This window comes from Lithobates pipiens, unplaced genomic scaffold (genome assembly GCF_037356315.1).
Source record: "Lithobates pipiens isolate NorthernLeopardFrog02 unplaced genomic scaffold, aLitPip1_a1.2 Scaffold_18, whole genome shotgun sequence".
NCBI lineage: Eukaryota > Metazoa > Chordata > Amphibia > Anura > Ranidae > Lithobates > Lithobates pipiens.
In genome coordinates, this window is record NW_027507758.1 from 582,358,089 (window position 1) to 582,374,920 (window position 16,832).

The 16,832-nt window shown below is 46.2% G+C and overlaps 1 protein-coding gene across 5 annotated transcripts in view; it reads right to left on the reverse strand.

Moving 5' to 3' along the window:
* DTNB (dystrobrevin beta) overlaps window positions 1-8,816 on the reverse strand; it is a 239,843-nt gene extending 231,027 nt beyond the window's left edge. For 3 of the 5 annotated variants that reach the window (XM_077489117.1, XM_077489113.1, XM_077489114.1), the window contains exon 1: window positions 8,666-8,815. The gene's annotated coding sequence lies outside the window, so the exon portion shown is untranslated. Of the gene's footprint in view, window positions 1-8,665 lie in introns of all 5 variants that reach the window. The other 2 variants (XM_077489116.1, XM_077489115.1) reach the window with 2 other exon arrangements.
* Window positions 8,817-16,832: the final 8,016 nt, after the last annotated feature.

Consider the following 16,832-nt stretch of genomic DNA (forward strand, 5'->3'; position numbering starts at 1 on the left):
AGGGGTCCGCTCAGCATCCAACCTAAGGGGGCCCCTCGTCCGCTCAGCATCCAACCTAAGGGGGCCCCTCGTCCGCTCAGCATCCAACCTAAGGGGGCCCCTCGTCCGCTCAGCATCCAACCTAAGGGGGCCCCTCGTCCGCTCAGCATCCAACCTAAGGGGGCCCCTCGTCCGCTCAGCATCCAACCTAAGGGGGCCCCTCGTCCGCTCAGCATCCAACCTAAGGGGGCCCCTCGTCCGCTCAGCATCCAATCTAAGGGGGCCCCTCGTCCGCTCAGGATCCAACCTAAGGGGGCACTTGTCTACTAGCCATTAGTGTAAGGAGCCACTAAATGTTTTCCATTCTGTGTTTCTTTGTCGGCATTTATTATTATTTCATTACATTGCGAAAATCGTTTGTCACATACAGCAAAGGATGGTGTTGTAAAATGCTCCACTCCATTCTTTATTCCTTTATTTACTGATCAGGCTAAAGCACCTTATACTGCAGCTATAGTAAATCTAACTCATGTTTGGCAGAGATGAAAATGATTTTGAGGGTTCCTCCATGGTACAAGGCTGAACCAATGACCGACGACAATCAATGATTGTGATTGACTCCCGATGGCGGACATGAACCCTCTTCGTGCCTTTACTCTAAGCAGCCTGTTGCCCGGTCACTCCTGTGCCCCCGTCCTGATTGATTCCCTTCTCACTGCCAGCCAATATGTGAAGATAAAACTTCCTGCAGAAGATCACTCATCGTCTTCTGGTGAGAGGGGAACTCAGGGCAATACTCGTATTATCGAGGAACAGATCTGACAAGAGTAAAAGGTCTGCTTCTCTGTGAATTCCCAGGAGAGGAAGAAGGCTTTTCCTGAATGTGCCCATTAATTGTCTGCAGTGTGAAAACGATCTTTCTTCCTCCGCCAATATTTGTAATCAGTGTGAAAAAAAAAAAAAAAAAAAAAATCTTGTTCACGATAGGAAATACAGACAGTAAAACAGCCAATTTAAAGGGCGCCTCCGCCTAACACTTGGATGTTTTTGCTGACAAGACTGAATGACACGGCAATCTCTTCTATATGTAGCGTTCCCAGGTCAGCCCAAATGCTGTGATCACTACAAGGGATACAAAGGGATAAGCTCAGGTGTGTTTGGATCTTAGTCTGAACCCGTCTGAGTTATTCCACCAGGAATCTGTCACTGCACCCAGCCAATCATAAGTGGCCCAGGCATTCTCCGCCCCCACCCACTGCCATGTATACACACGCCACTGTGTGCCTACAGGACAGGGAATGCCTCAGCCGCTTATCACATCCACATTCACGATTAGAGATGAGCTTGGCATCCTTTTCAAACTCATTTCTACTCAAGCTCTGAACTCACACTCTTTTTTTACTCCCATTAGCTGTGGGCCAGGCAATGCCCACCCTGCCTCTTCGATTACACGAGCTGAGGAGTGGAGACCACTGAAAACCGATCCATCGTGGATCACTTTTCAGAAGGCAGAAAGGTACTGCCACCTATCTGAAAGGGATGTCAAAGAAAGGGGTGAAGTCCAAACTACTATATGGAAAGCTCATCGCAGGAGTCATTTAAAGGCTTTTTTAAACTAGCTCTGCCCTCTGAAAAGCAATCTGTGGTGGATCGATTTTCATAAGGCGTTTGACAAGGTGTTATGTCGCCTCAATAGAAAAAAAAAACAGGGTAACTGAGTCTCCCAGTAAGGGCAACACGGCCATACGTGGGATTCGTGGCGAGCCTGGCAATATACTAAACAAAACAGAACAAAATATCTTGTTTGCCTGGCAATATACTACACACAAGGGCATTATACTTAAAAACAACAATATTTATTATACACAATTAAAATCTGAAAATACAATCTAAAATCATGTGATAAATGCTGCCAAGTTTGTTATACAAACAACAGAGCAGAAAATGATGGTGGGATGGACACATTTTGCCCAAGCTGGGCTTCTTCAGAATCCACAACATATTGACAAGGAAGATGATGGTCCTTATAAAAAATACATGTATTATACACAATTAAAACCTAAAAATACAATCTAAAATCATGTGATAAATGCTGCCACGTTTGTTATACAAACAACAGAACAGAAAGCGATGGAGGTATTGACGCGTTTTGTCCAGGTTGGGCTTCTTCAGGATCCACTTTGTGTTCACAACATATTGACAAGGAAGATGGTAGTCCTCCTTATAAAAAAGAAATGCCCAATTTGAACCGCAAAGGCCAGGGTAGTAAGGGGGGGGGGGGGTATAATCAAGAAAACTCCAGCCTTGTATACAGCCAAAAATCACAGCACATGGCACCAGGTCAGCCTGAAACGTCATAATGGCAACGCCAAGAATGTAAGGTCTTGATATTCACCTCCATTCTCTTACTACCCTGGCCTTTGAGGTTCAAGTTGGGAATTCCTTTTTTTATAAAGGGAGACTGTCATCATCCTGGTCAATTTGTTGTGAACACAAAGTGGACCCTGAAGAAGCCAAACTTGGGCAAAACGCGTCAATACCACCATCGCTTTTTGCTCTGTTTTTTGTGTAACAAACGTGGCAGCGTTTATCACATGATTTTAGATTGTATTTTCAGGTTTTAATTGTGTATAATAAATGTTTTTTTTAATGTTTTTTTTTTTTTTTTTTTAGTATAATGCCCTTGTGTGTAGTATATTGCCAGGCACGCTAAAAATCCCCTATATGCCCGTGTCTCCCCTACTGGGAGACTCAGGGATACCTTGTTTTTTCTACTATTAAGTTTCTGAGGATTCTGCCTCTTCCTTTTTTTGCACTAGCTCTCCCATCTAAAATTCCACCGGTTATGTCGCCTCCTCACTGCCAGTTTTATCCCTTTGAAACCCACAACAATGAGCGATTGGTACAGCGCAGCCCCATTTACTTAAATTGGTTGTGTTTGGTGGGTGGCACAGCCTGCCAAACGCGACAGTGGGGATCATTTTTGCAACGTCACAATGCAACACATCACGGCCATGGTATGTATGTACCCCCCCATAGCTGGCTTTGCAGTTTAGAGGGAGCATTTGAGGGGTGGTAAAAAACACACCCTTAACTACAAGTGTAACATAATCAAAGGGCTTGTTCACACTAAGTGTGCTCAGCAGCCTTGCCTAGAGCAGTCCCAACACAAAACCAGGCAACAAGCATTGTGCCCTATGAGGGGGGGCTCATAGCACTGCGTTGGGATATTTGGTGGTTACAACATTGCAATGCCACGGTGTGACTGGAACCTAATGAAATCTCACTTCTGACATTACAATAAAGTACAATGGCACTTACATAATCTCGCAAACCTGCGCACATGCACTGGTGTACAACCATGGACACACAACAGGAAGTGAGCGTGTTCTGTCCCCAACACAACAGGAAGTGACAGTAATCCCTACCAACACAACAGGAAGTGACAGTAATCCCTCCCAACACAACCAGAAGTGACAGTAATCCCTGCCAACACAACAGGAAGTGACAGTAATCGCTCCCAACACAACAGGTAGTGACAGTAATCCCTGCCAACACAACAGGTAGTGACAGTAATCCCTGCCAACACAACAGGTAGTGACAGTAATCCCTGCCAACACAACAGGTAGTGACAGTAATCCCTGCCAACACAACAGGTAGTGACAGTAATCCCTGCCAACACAACAGGTAGTGACAGTAATCCCTGCCAACACAACAGGTAGTGACAGTAATCCCTGCCAACACAACAGGAAGTGACAGTAATCCCTGCCAACACAACAGGAAGTGACAGTAATCCCTCCCAACACAACCAGAAGTGACAGTAATCCCTGCCAACACAACAGGAAGTGACAGTATTCCCTCCCAACACAACAGGTAGTGACAGTAATCCCTGCCAACACAACAGGAAGTGACAGTAATCCCTGCCAACACAACAGGAAGTGAAAGTGATCCCTGCCAACACAACAGGAAGTGAAAGTAATCCCTGCCAACACAACAGGAAGTGACAGCAATCCCTCCCAACACAACAACAGGTAGTGACAGTAATCCCTCCCAACACCACAGGAAGTGACAGTAATTCCTCCCAACACAACAGGAAGTGACTGTAATCCCTCCAAAACAAGGGGGAAATCTCTTTTTAAAATAGTTTTTGATTTCTTACCACTAACAATGGTCACCAGCAGGTCACTATCAAAAGGAAGATTTTGCCTTTCCTAATTCACTTTTAAAGTGGAAATAAAAAAGGCAAAAAAAAATGTATTTCCTTAATTTTGGGCAGAGTAAGGTAAGGTTATAACCCGTCAGTTTTTTTTTTTTTTTTGCCATCTGTGTCCCCATTGGAAGATTTCCCTCCACTTCCTGTCTCATAGTCAACACAGTGAGAGAAAATCCCTGTAAACTGAGAATTCCAGGTCATCCCCAGTACTAGTGTCCCCACTGGAAGATTGTTTCCCTATTCCTGTTCTGGGGAGACAACCCAAAACTTCCACCCTCTGTGATAATGGTAAAAAAGGACCAATAGAGAGGGTAAATCAGGGGCACGGACAGTAATAAACACCGGACAGGGGTTCTATTTCTTCTTCCCTCTGTCCAAAACTATATTAAAAAATCATATTTCTTAAGTTATAGTTTAAGTCATTCCCAGGAGAAGAACAGAGGGCGCTATTCCTGGTTGTACCTGCAGAACAGGAAGTCAGGGTGGGGAAAACAGAGATGACAGGTATGTGATCTTCTCCGAGCTCCATCCAAATAGTAAGGGCTAGAGATAAATCAATCAGTGCAGGTGATGAGAGCCAGAGGCTGCCTATACACAAGTCCGGTATTGGTTCAATGACTCGAATCCCCCATCCAGACATTTGTCGTGTTTGGTGGAATCCTCCCGCTTCTGATGGCGGGAAGTCATTGTCAGAATACACTGATCAACACCCATGGCTATTGCCTGCAGCACGGATCAAGAGAAGATATTTAAGATATATCTCTGACGGCAGAGACCTACGCATCTCTGACAGCAGAGACCTACGCATCTCTGACAGCAGAGACCTACGCATCTCTGACAGCAGAGACCTACGCATCTCTGACAGCAGAGAACTGCGCATCTCTGACAGCAGAGAACTGCGCAGCTCTGACAGCAGAGAACTGCGCAGCTCTGACAGCAGAGACCTGCGCATCTCTGACAGCAGAGACCTGCGCATCTCTGACAGCAGAGACCTGCGCATCTCTGACAGCAGAGACCTGCGCATCTCTGACAGCAGAGACCTGCGCATCTCTGACAGCAGAGACCTGCGCATCTCTGACAGCAGAGACCTGCGCATCTCTGACAGCAGAGACCTGCACATCTCTGACAGCAGAGACCTGCACATCTCTGACAGCAGAGAACTGCACATCTCTGACAGCAGAGAACTGCACATCTCTGACAGCAGAGAACTGCACATCTCTGACAGCAGAGAACTGCACATCTCTGACAGCAGAGAACTGCACATCTCTGACAGCAGAGACCTGCACATCTCTGACAGCAGAGACCTGCACATCTCTGACAGCAGAGACCTACACATCTCTGACAGCAGAGACCTACACATCTCTGACAACATAGAACTACACATCTCTGACAGCAGAGACCTATACATCTCTGACAGCAGACACCTACACATCTCTGACAGCAAACACCTACACATCTCTGACAGCATAGAATTACACATCTGACAGCCAAGACCTACACATCTCTGACAGCATAGACCTACACATCTCTGACAGCATAGACCTACACATCTCTGACAGCATAGACCTACACATCTCTGACAGCAGAGACCTACACATCTCTGACAGCAGAGACCTACACATCTCTGACAGCAGAGACCTACACATCTCTGACAGCACAGAACTACACATCTCTGACAGCACAGAACTACACATCTCTGACAGCACAGAACTACACATCACTGACAGCAGAGAACTACACATCTCTGACAGCAGAGAACTACACATCTCTGACAGCAGAGAACTACACATCTCTGACAGCAGAGAACTACACATCTCTGACAGCAGAGAACTACACATCTCTGACAGCAGAGAACTACACATCTCTGACAGCATAGAACTACACATCTCTGACAGCAGAGAACTACACATCTCTGACAGCATAGAACTACACATCTCTGACAGCAGAGACCTATACATCTCTGACAGCAGACACCTACACATCTCTGACAGCAGACACCTACACATCTCTGACAGCATAGAATTACACATCTGACAGGCAAGACCTACACATCTCTGACAGCCAAGACCTACACATCTCTGACAGCATAGACCTACACATCTCTGACAGCATAGACCTACACATCTCTGACAACATAGACCTACACATCTCTGACAGCAGAGACCTACACATCTCTGACAGCAGAGACCTACACATCTGACAGCAGACACCTACACATCTCTGACAGCACAGAACTACACATCACTGACAGCACAGAACTACACATCTCTGACAGCACAGAACTACACATCACTGACAGCATAGAACTACACATCACTGACAGCATAGAACTACACATCTCTGGCAGCAGAGACCAATAGCACTGTACCACATCACTGCCCCCGGCACTGTACCACAACGTATCACTGATACAAACAGTGCAGGAGGCTTCAGTATAGAATATAGTAGACTTCAATTAATGACTGAAAAATGCACAATGCTAGATCAGGACTCAGTAATGTGCACGGACTATCACAAGGTCTTAGTCCTTGGCGTTACCATCTCAATTCCATATACTGGGGTCTCAGTCCTCTATGTCAGTGTCTCAGTCCCGAGTATCAGTCTCAGTCCTCTATGTCAGTGTCTCAGTCCCAGGTATAAGTGTGTTCAGTCCATGATGTCAGTGTCTCAGTCCCAGGTATAAGTGTGTTCACTCCATGATGTCAGTGCCTCAATCCCTGATATCATGGTTTTAGTACTCTGTCAGTATCTCAGTCCTCTATGTCAGTGTCTCAGTCCCTGATATCAGTGTTTTGGTCCTCTATGTCAGTGTCCCAGTCCCTGATATCAGTGTTTTGGTCCTCTATATCAGTGTCTCAGTCCATGATGTCAGTGTCCCAGTCCCTGATATCAGTGCTCTGCCAGTGTCCCAGTCCCTGATATCAGTGTTTTGGTCCTCTATGTCAGTGCCCCAGTCCCTGATATCAGTGTCTCAGTGCTCTATGTCAGTGTCCCAGTCCCTGATATCAGTGTCTCTGTCCATGATGTCAGTATTCCAGTCCCTTATATCAGTGTTTTGGTCCTCTATGTCAGTGTCCCAGTCCCTGATATCAGTGTTTTGGTCCTCTATGTCAGTGTCCCAGTCCCTGATATCAGTGTTTTGGTCCTCTATGTCAGTGTCCCAGTCCCTGATATCAGTGTCTCTGTCCATGATGTCAGTGTCCCAGTCCCTGATATCAGTGTCTCAGTGCTCTGTGTGAGTGTCCCAGTCCCTGATATCAGTGTCTCAGTCCATGATGTCAGTGTCCCAGTCCCTGCTATCAGTGTTTTGGTCCTCTATGTCAGTGTCCCAGTCCCTGATATCAGTGTCTCAGTCCATGATGTCAGTGTCCCAGTCCCTGATATCAGTGTCTCAGTGCTCTGTGTCAGTGTCCCAGTCCCTGATATCAGTTTCTCAGTCCATGATGTCAGTGTCCCAGTCCCTGATATCAGTGTTTTGGTCCTCTATGTCAGTGTCCCAGTCCCTGATATCAGTGTCTCAGTCCATGATGTCAGTGTCCCAGTCCCTGATATCAGTGCTCTGCCAGTGTCCCAGTCCCTGATATCAGTGTTTTGGTCCTCTATGTCCGTGCCCCAGTCCCTGATATCAGTGTCTCAGTGCTCTATGTCAGTGTCCCAGTCCCTGATATCAGTGTCTCTGTCCATGATGTCAGTATTCCAGTCCCTTATATCAGTGTTTTGGTCCTCTATGTCAGTGTCCCAGTCCCTGATATCAGTGTTTTAGTCCTCTATGTCAGTGTCCCAGTCCCTGATATCAGTGTTTTGGTCCTCTATGTCAGTGTCCCAGTCCCTGATATCAGTGTCTCTGTCCATGATGTCAGTGTCCCAGTCCCTGATATCAGTGTCTCAGTGCTCTGTGTGAGTGTCCCAGTCCCTGATATCAGTGTCTCAGTCCATGATGTCAGTGTCCCAGTCCCTGATATCAGTGTTTTGGTCCTCTATGTCAGTGTCCCAGTCCCTGATATCAGTGTCTCAGTCCATGATGTCAGTGTCCCAGTCCCTGATATCAGTGTTTTGGTCCTCTATGTCAGTGCCCCAGTCCCTGATATCAGTGTCTCAGTGCTCTGTGTCAGTGTCCCAGTCCCTGATATCAGTTTCTCAGTCCATGATGTCAGTGTCCCAGTCCCTGATATCAGTGTCCCAGTCCCTGATATCAGTGTTTTGGTCCTCTATGTCAGTGTCCCAGTCCCTGATATCAGTGTTTTGGTCCTCTATGTCAGTGTCCCAGTCCCTGATATCAGTGTCTCAGTCCATGATGTCAGTGTCCCAGTCCCTGATATCAGTGTTTTGGTCCTCTATGTCAGTGTTCTGGTTCTGTGTCAGGTATGTCAGTATCTCAGTCCCTAATATCAGTGTCCCAGTCCTCCATATCATTATTTCTGTCCATGGTGTTAGTCCCCGGTGTCGGGGTGTCGCACGGTGCCCGCCTCTCACCTCTCTCCGGTCCCGTTACCCGCTGCGCGCTCTGGTATCGGTGCACCGGGCGGGGACGCGCTTTTCCCTCTTCCTGGCAGCCAGGGCGGCGCGCTCCCCGCTGCGCGTGCCTGGGCTCCGCCTCCTGATGAAGTCAGGCTATTTAGATTTTCTCTTCCCCCCCATCTTTGTGACTGGCGCCCGGTGACGTTTGCCCACAGTGGTCCACGTGACCACACCCCGCTGTCCTCCTAGTCAGTGTACACCGGTCACTGAGAGCGCCGAGATCATCACCCAGCCGTGTGATCATCACACGTCCTCCCCATCATCACATCCAATCAGTGTGCGACCCCACAGATCTGTATACATAGATACCCAGAGCAATGTCACCCTGATACCAGGGACTGTCACTGGCATCAGGGACTGACATAGAGGACTGACACTGACATCAGGGATTGACATATAGGACTAACATTGATATCAGGGACTGAAATAGAGGACTGACACTGACATCAGGGATTGACATATAGGACTAACACTGATATCAGGGACTGACATAGAGGACTGACACTGACATCAGGGATTGACATATAGGACTAACATTGATATCAGGGACTGAAATAGAGGACTGACACTGACATCAGGGATTGACATATAGGACTAACACTGATATCAGGGACTGACATAGAGGACTGACACTGACATCAGGGACTGACATAGAGGACTGACACTGACATCAGGGACTAACATAGAGGACTGACACTGGCATCAGGGACTGGCATAGAGGACTGACACTGGCATTAGGGACTGACATAGAGGACTGACACTGATATCAGAGACTGAAATAGAGGACTGACATAGAGGACTGACACTGACATCAGGGACTGACACTGACATCAGGGACTGACATAGAGGACCGACACTGACATCAGGGACTGACATATAGGACTGACACTGATATCGGGACTGACATAGAGGACTGACATAGAGGACTGACACTGACATCATGGACTGAGATAGAGGACTGACTCTGACATCAGGGACTGACATAGAGGACTGACACTGATATCAGAGACTGGAATAGAGGACTGACACTGACATCAGGGACTGACATAGAGGACTGACATAGAGGACTGACACTGACATCAGGGACTGACATAGAGGACTGACACTGACATCAGGGACTGACACTGACATAGAGGACTGACACTGACATCAGGGACTGACATAGAGGACTGACACTGACATCAGGGACTGACAGAGGACTGACACTGACATCAGGGACTGACATAGAGGACTGACACTGACATCGGGAAATGACATAGAGGACTGACACTGATATCAGGGACTGACATAGAGGACTGACAGTGACATCAGGGACTGACATAGAGGACTGACACTGACATATAGGACTGACACTGATATCAGGGACTGACATAGAGTACTGACACTGACATCAGGGACTGACATAGAGGACTGACACTGATATCAGGGACTGACATAGAGGACTGACACTGACATATAGGACTGACACTGATATCAGGGACTGACATAGAGGACTGACACTGACATCAGGGACTGACATAGAGGACTGACACTGATATCAGGGACTGACATAGAGGACTGACAGTGACATCAGGGACTGACATAGAGGACTGACAGTGACATCAGGGACTGACATAGAGGACTGACAGTGACATATAGGACTGACACTGATATCAGGGACTGACATAGAGGACTGACACTGACATAGAAGACTGACACTGACATCGGGGACTGACATAGAGGACTGGCACTGACATCGGGGACTGACATAGAGGACTGACACTGATATCAGGGACTGACATAGAGGACTGACACTGACATTTAGGACTGACACTGATATCAGGGACTGACATAGAGGACTGACACTGACATATAGGACTGACACTGATATCAGGGACTGACATAGAGGACTGACACTGACATCAGGGACTGACATAGAGGACTGACACTGACATCAGGGACTGACATAGAGGACTGACACTGACATATAGGACTGACACTGATATCAGGGACTGACATAGAGGACTGACATCGGGGACTGACAGAGGACTGACACTGACATCGGGAACTGACATAGAGGACTGACACTGATATCAGGGACTGACATAGAGGACTGACAGTGACACCAGGGACTGACATAGAGGACTGACAGTGACATCAGGGACTGACATAGAGGACTGACAATGACATATAGGACTGACACTGATATCAGGGACTGACATAGAGGACTGACACTGACATAGAGGACTGACACTGACATCGGGGACTGACATAGAGGACTGACACTGATATCGGGGACTGACATAGAGGACTGACACTGATATCAGGGACTGACAGAGGACTGACAGTGACATCAGGGGCTGACATAGAGGACTGACACTGACATATAGGACTGACACTGATATCAGGGACTGACACTGATATCAGGGACTGACATAGAGGACTGACACTGACATAGAGGACTGACACTGACATCGGGAACGGACATAGAGGACTGATACTGACATCGGGGACTGACATATAGGACTGGCACTGATATCAGGAACTGACATAGAGGACTGACACTGACATAGAGGACTGACACTGACATCGGGGACTGACATAGAGGACTGACACTGATATCAGATACTGACATAGAGGACTGACACTGACATCAGGGACTGACATAGGACTGACACTGATATCAGGCACTGACATAGATGACTGACACTGACATCAGGGACTGACATAGAGGACTGACACTGACATCAGGGACTGACACTGACATCAGGGACTGACATAGAGGACTGACACTGACATATAGGACTGACACTGATATCAGGGACTGACACTGACATCGGGGACTGACATAGAGGACTGACACTGACATCGGGGACTGACACTGATATCAGATACTGACATAGAGGACTGACACTGACATCAGGGACTGACATAGAGGACTGACACTGACACCAGGGACTGACATATAGGACTGACACTGATATCAGGGACTGAAATAGAGGACTGACACTGATATCAGGGACTGACACTGATACCAGGGATTGAAATAGAGGACTGATACCAGGGACTGGGACACTGATATCAGGGACCGATAATGACATAGAGGACTGACACTCATACCAGGAACTGACATAGAGGACCGAGATAGGGGACTGAGACACTGACATCAGGGACTGAGACACTGACATAGAGGGCTGAGGCACTGCCATCAGGGACTGAGACACTGATATCAGGGACTGAGACACTAACATCAGGGACTGAGACACTGACATAGAGGACTGAGGCACTGAAATAGAGGACTGAGGCACTGACATCAGGGACTGAGACACTGACATCAGGGACTGAGACACTGACATCAGGGACTGAGACACTGACAGAGGAATGAGACACTGATATCAGGGACTGAGACACTGATATCGGGAACTGAGACACTGATATCAGGGACTGAGACACTGAAAGAGGAATGAGACACTGATATCAGGGACTGAGACACTGATATCGGGAACTGAGACACTGACATAGAGAACTGAGACACTGATATCAGGGACTGAGACACTGACATAGAGGACTGAGACACTGATATCAGGGACTGAGACACTGACATAGATGACTGAGACACTGATATCAGGGACTGAGACACTGACATAGAGGACTGAGACACTGACATGAAGGACTGAGACACTGATATCAGGGACTGAGACACTGACATAGAGGACTGAGACACTGATATCAGGGATTGAGACACTGACATAGAGGACTGAGACACTGATATCAGGGACTGAGACACTGACATGGAGGACTGAGACAGTGATTTTAGGGACTGGCACACTGAGTAGGAGGACTGTGCACAGTGGTGGTGGACGTATCTCACAGAGGGCCGGGCTCAGCTCTCAGGTGATAGCGCCCCCTCCTGACTGAGTTGTTCAGAGATCTGGTCTCTCATTGGGTACTGTGAGCGCAGTGATTGGCTAGTGGCAGTCCCCAGTGGCTGGACTATGTTGTGTTTGGTGGCTTTTTGTTTTTACATCATTTATTGAACTTTCTCACATTTGGGGATTTTTTTCCACACATTAAATGTTAGATTTAAACAGCCATGTATCAAATCCATATTTTAAGGGAATAAATAGACTTTAATGAATTGTAGTGCACACAGACACGATACAGTGGGGGAAAATAATGATTCCATCCCCTGCAGATCTCGTAAGTCCGCCCATTTATAAAGAAATGAAGGGTCTATAATTGTTATCATAGGTGTGTAATAAATGATAGAGACAGAATATCAACCAAAAATCCATAAAAACACAAGATACAAATGTTATAAATTAAGTTGCAGTTCAGTGAGTAAAATAAGTATTTGATCCCCAAGCAAAACATGACTTAGTACTTGGTGGAGAAGCCCTTGTTGGCAAGCACAGAGGTAAGGCGTTTCTTATAATTGGTGACCAGGTTATCACACATCTCAGTTGGGATTTTGGTCCATTCTTCTTTACAGATCTTCTCTAAATCCTTAATGTTTCTTGGCTGTCACTTGGCAAGTCGAAGTTTCAGCTCCCTCCATAGATTTTCTATAGGATTAAGGTCTGGAGACTGGCTCGGCCACTCCATGACCTTAATGTGCTTCTTCTTAAGCCACCCCTTTGTTGCCTTAGTGGTATGTTTTGGGTCATTGTCATGCTGGAAGACCCTTCCTTGACTCATCTTCAGTGTTCTGGCTTAGGAAAGAAGGTTCTCATCTAATACATGGCCCCATCCATTGGCCCCTCAATGCGGCAAAGTCGGTCTGTACCCTTAGCAGAGAAACGGCCCCAAAGCATGATGTTTCCACCTCCATGCTTGACTATAGGGATGGTGTTCTTAGGGTCATAGCCAGCATTTTTCTTCCTCCAAACACGAGTCCCCCTCCTCAGAAAGGCACATGTACACTCATGCCAATGAACATCTAAATGATTCAGAGAAGGATTGGGAGAAAGTGCTGTGGTCAGAGCAAAATTTAGCTCTTTGGCATTAACTCGACTCGCTGTGTTTGGAGGAAGAAAAATACTGACTATGACCCTAAGAACCCCATCCCTACAGTCAAGCATGGAGGTGGAAACATTATGCTTTGGGACTGTTTCTCTGTTAAGGGTACAGACCGACTTTGTCGCATTGAGAGGCTAATGAACGCGGCCATGTATTGTAAAATCTTGGATGAGAACCTTCTTCCCTCACCCAGAACACTGAAGATGGGTCGTGGACTTCAGCATGATGGTGACCCAAAACATACCACCAAGGCAACCCACCAAGGCAACAAAGGAGTGGCTCAAGAAGAAGCACATTAAAGTCATGGAGTGGCCTAGCCAGTCTCCAGACCTTAATCCAATAGAAAATTTATGGAGGGAGCTGAAACATCAAGTTTCCAAGAGACAGCCAAGACACCTTAAGGATTTAGAGAAGATCTGTGGACCAAAATCCCACCTGAGATGTGTGATAACCTGATCACCAACTACAAGAAATGCCTTACCTCTGTGCTTGCCAACAAGGGTTTCTCCACCAAGTACTAAGTCACATTTTGCTTGGGGATCAAATACTTATTTAACTCACTGAACAGCAACTTAATTTATAACATTTGTATCATGTGTTTTTTCTGGATTTTTGGTTGATATTCTGTCTCTATCATCTAAAATACACCTATGATAAAAAATTATAGACCCTCCATTTCTTTGTAAGTGGGCGAACTTACAAAATCTGCAGGGGATCAAATAATTATTTCCCCCACTGTATATCATACCGCTCAATTTTTTGAGATGGGAATGAGGGGCACTTATTAACAAACATATGTAGGCATAGGACACACCCCCTGCTACGCCCCCTTGAATGAGAATTATACCAAAAAATGATTAGTTAAACCCACAAGTGCTTTTTTTTTATTTCTACTATTATTTTATATTGGCTTTTGAAATTTACAAATGCAGCGATTTAGAAATCGGATGAAAGGTTTAGCCCCGAGAAACACTTTTTGATAGATAAGCAGTACATTTTTATATACAACTATATAGATCAGACCAAAATGAGGGACAAATGAGAAGGAAAGAGGGACAGAGGGACATTGCTCCAAATCAGGGACAGTCCCTCAAAACCAACGAAAAGTTGGGAGCTATGATATAATGCCCAATATTTTCATAAAGAATAAAAAGATGTTGTGTCACGTAAACAGATACCTAATGTGTCAAGATTTCAAAATGCGCATGTCTGTGAAATGGTGACAAACTGCGGTATCCAAAACTGTCCATAGGGGGCGCTTTAAACCCATTACAACCACTTTAACCTACAGGTAAGCCTAGATTAAGGCTTACCTGTAGGTGCAAGAAATATCTAGATAGATATTTGCAGAACTTGCTGCACCGATGTCTACAGCGCATGCGCCGTAGACATCGGGCGCAGGCGCACTGAGCGTGCGGTTAGTGGTGGCACCAGCGCGCATGCGTGGGAGTGACGTCACCGCGGCTCCGGCCAGTCACAGCGCTGGAGCCGCGATACCCGGAAATCACTCCGTGATAGATAACGCTGTTGGAGGAGGGGAACGGGGACCACTTCGGGGGCTTCGATCTCAGGTAAGTAATTCATAATGAGCTAGTATGCTATGCATACTAGCTCATTATGTCTTTGTCTTGCAGGGGTTGTTTTTTTTATTTTTTTTTATTTCTGAGGCTTTACTTCCTCTTTAAAAGCCTTTACAGGTCATCAGTGAAGAGTTATCATGAATGACGATTTGCTTGAACATGATTGGGTGGTGAAAATCAGCAGAGCTCCACCATATCACCTTCCCACCCGGCCTATATGAAGGCCGGGCTTTAAGATCCTGACTGGACATCATATAACGTCCTCGCAGAAAGTGTTGTGCAGCTGCAAGATCTGCCACCGGCCATGTCCGGCTTGCTGCTGGTACCATGTGACCACCGTGACCAATCACAGCAGGTCACATGACAATTGTACACAATGGATGGCTTCCTTTCATGCCATCCATTGTGTACAATTGTGTTGCTAGCTGTGATTGGTCAATGTGATCACATGGTACAGACAGGGTCAATCACAGCCCATCTGTACCATGTGATTAGCTTTGACCAATCACAGCTAATCACAACACAACAAACTGAATAAATCAGTTTCATTCAGTAAAATGCTTGCTTATACTGTAGCAATGTAATTCAGTGCAATATGCAATCACAGTGTGTAAAATAATAATAAAAATCCTAATAACTTCCCCAAAGTAGTATATTGTGTCCCTGATCTCTGCTACACCAGTTATATAATGACACTGTACTGCACTGGTGATAGTATGTAAAAGAAAAAAAAATATTTATTTTTTTACATTTTTTTTATTACATTTTTTTTTATTACTTTTTTTTTTTTTTTTTTACAAAAAAAAAAGAACAAAATAGCACAGCAGGAGTGATTGCCTTATCTACATGGAACGTGTGTATGGGGGAATCAAATCATCTTCTTTCAAACCACTGGTTGAACAAAAAAAATTAAGATTGTATGGGCTGCCTTAGTGCAACACATTTAGAAGGAAAAAAGCATGAGCTCAGTTAAAAAATAAACACCATATCTAGTGGCAGCTGGTGGTATTTTTTTTTTGGCAATCCACCCTCTGCCACTCCCCTTCTGCCCCGGTTGGTCACCAGCCCCGCACTTACCCCATCTAAGTTGCAGGCAGCGCCTCCTCTGGGCAGGAAGACAATAGCGAATATTCATTTGCTATTGCCACACAACTGGGTGGGCTCGGGGCCCAGTGCTCTGTGCCCCGAGCCCACCCTTTTTTAAAGCCAATTAGAGCCTCAGGCTCTAATCACGTGCTTCTAAAAAAAAAAAAAAAAAAACACATCTGAACCCATGCGTCCGGTGACCTGCATTTAGATTAGGGGCCAGGCGCATTGATTAAAGGGGAGGAGAGCCACTTATCGGCTCTCCTCTACTCGTGCTGCATCAGCGCGAATGGAGGAAAAGCCAATAACCAGCTCTTCGGTTACGAAGTGATCAGCTGTTATTGAACACAGCTGATCACATAGTAATGAGCCTACGTCATAGATCTAGATAGGAGATGCGGTGTGTCAGAGCGAGATACCGCACTACCGATCGCCACAAAAAGGCTTATTCTGCTGGA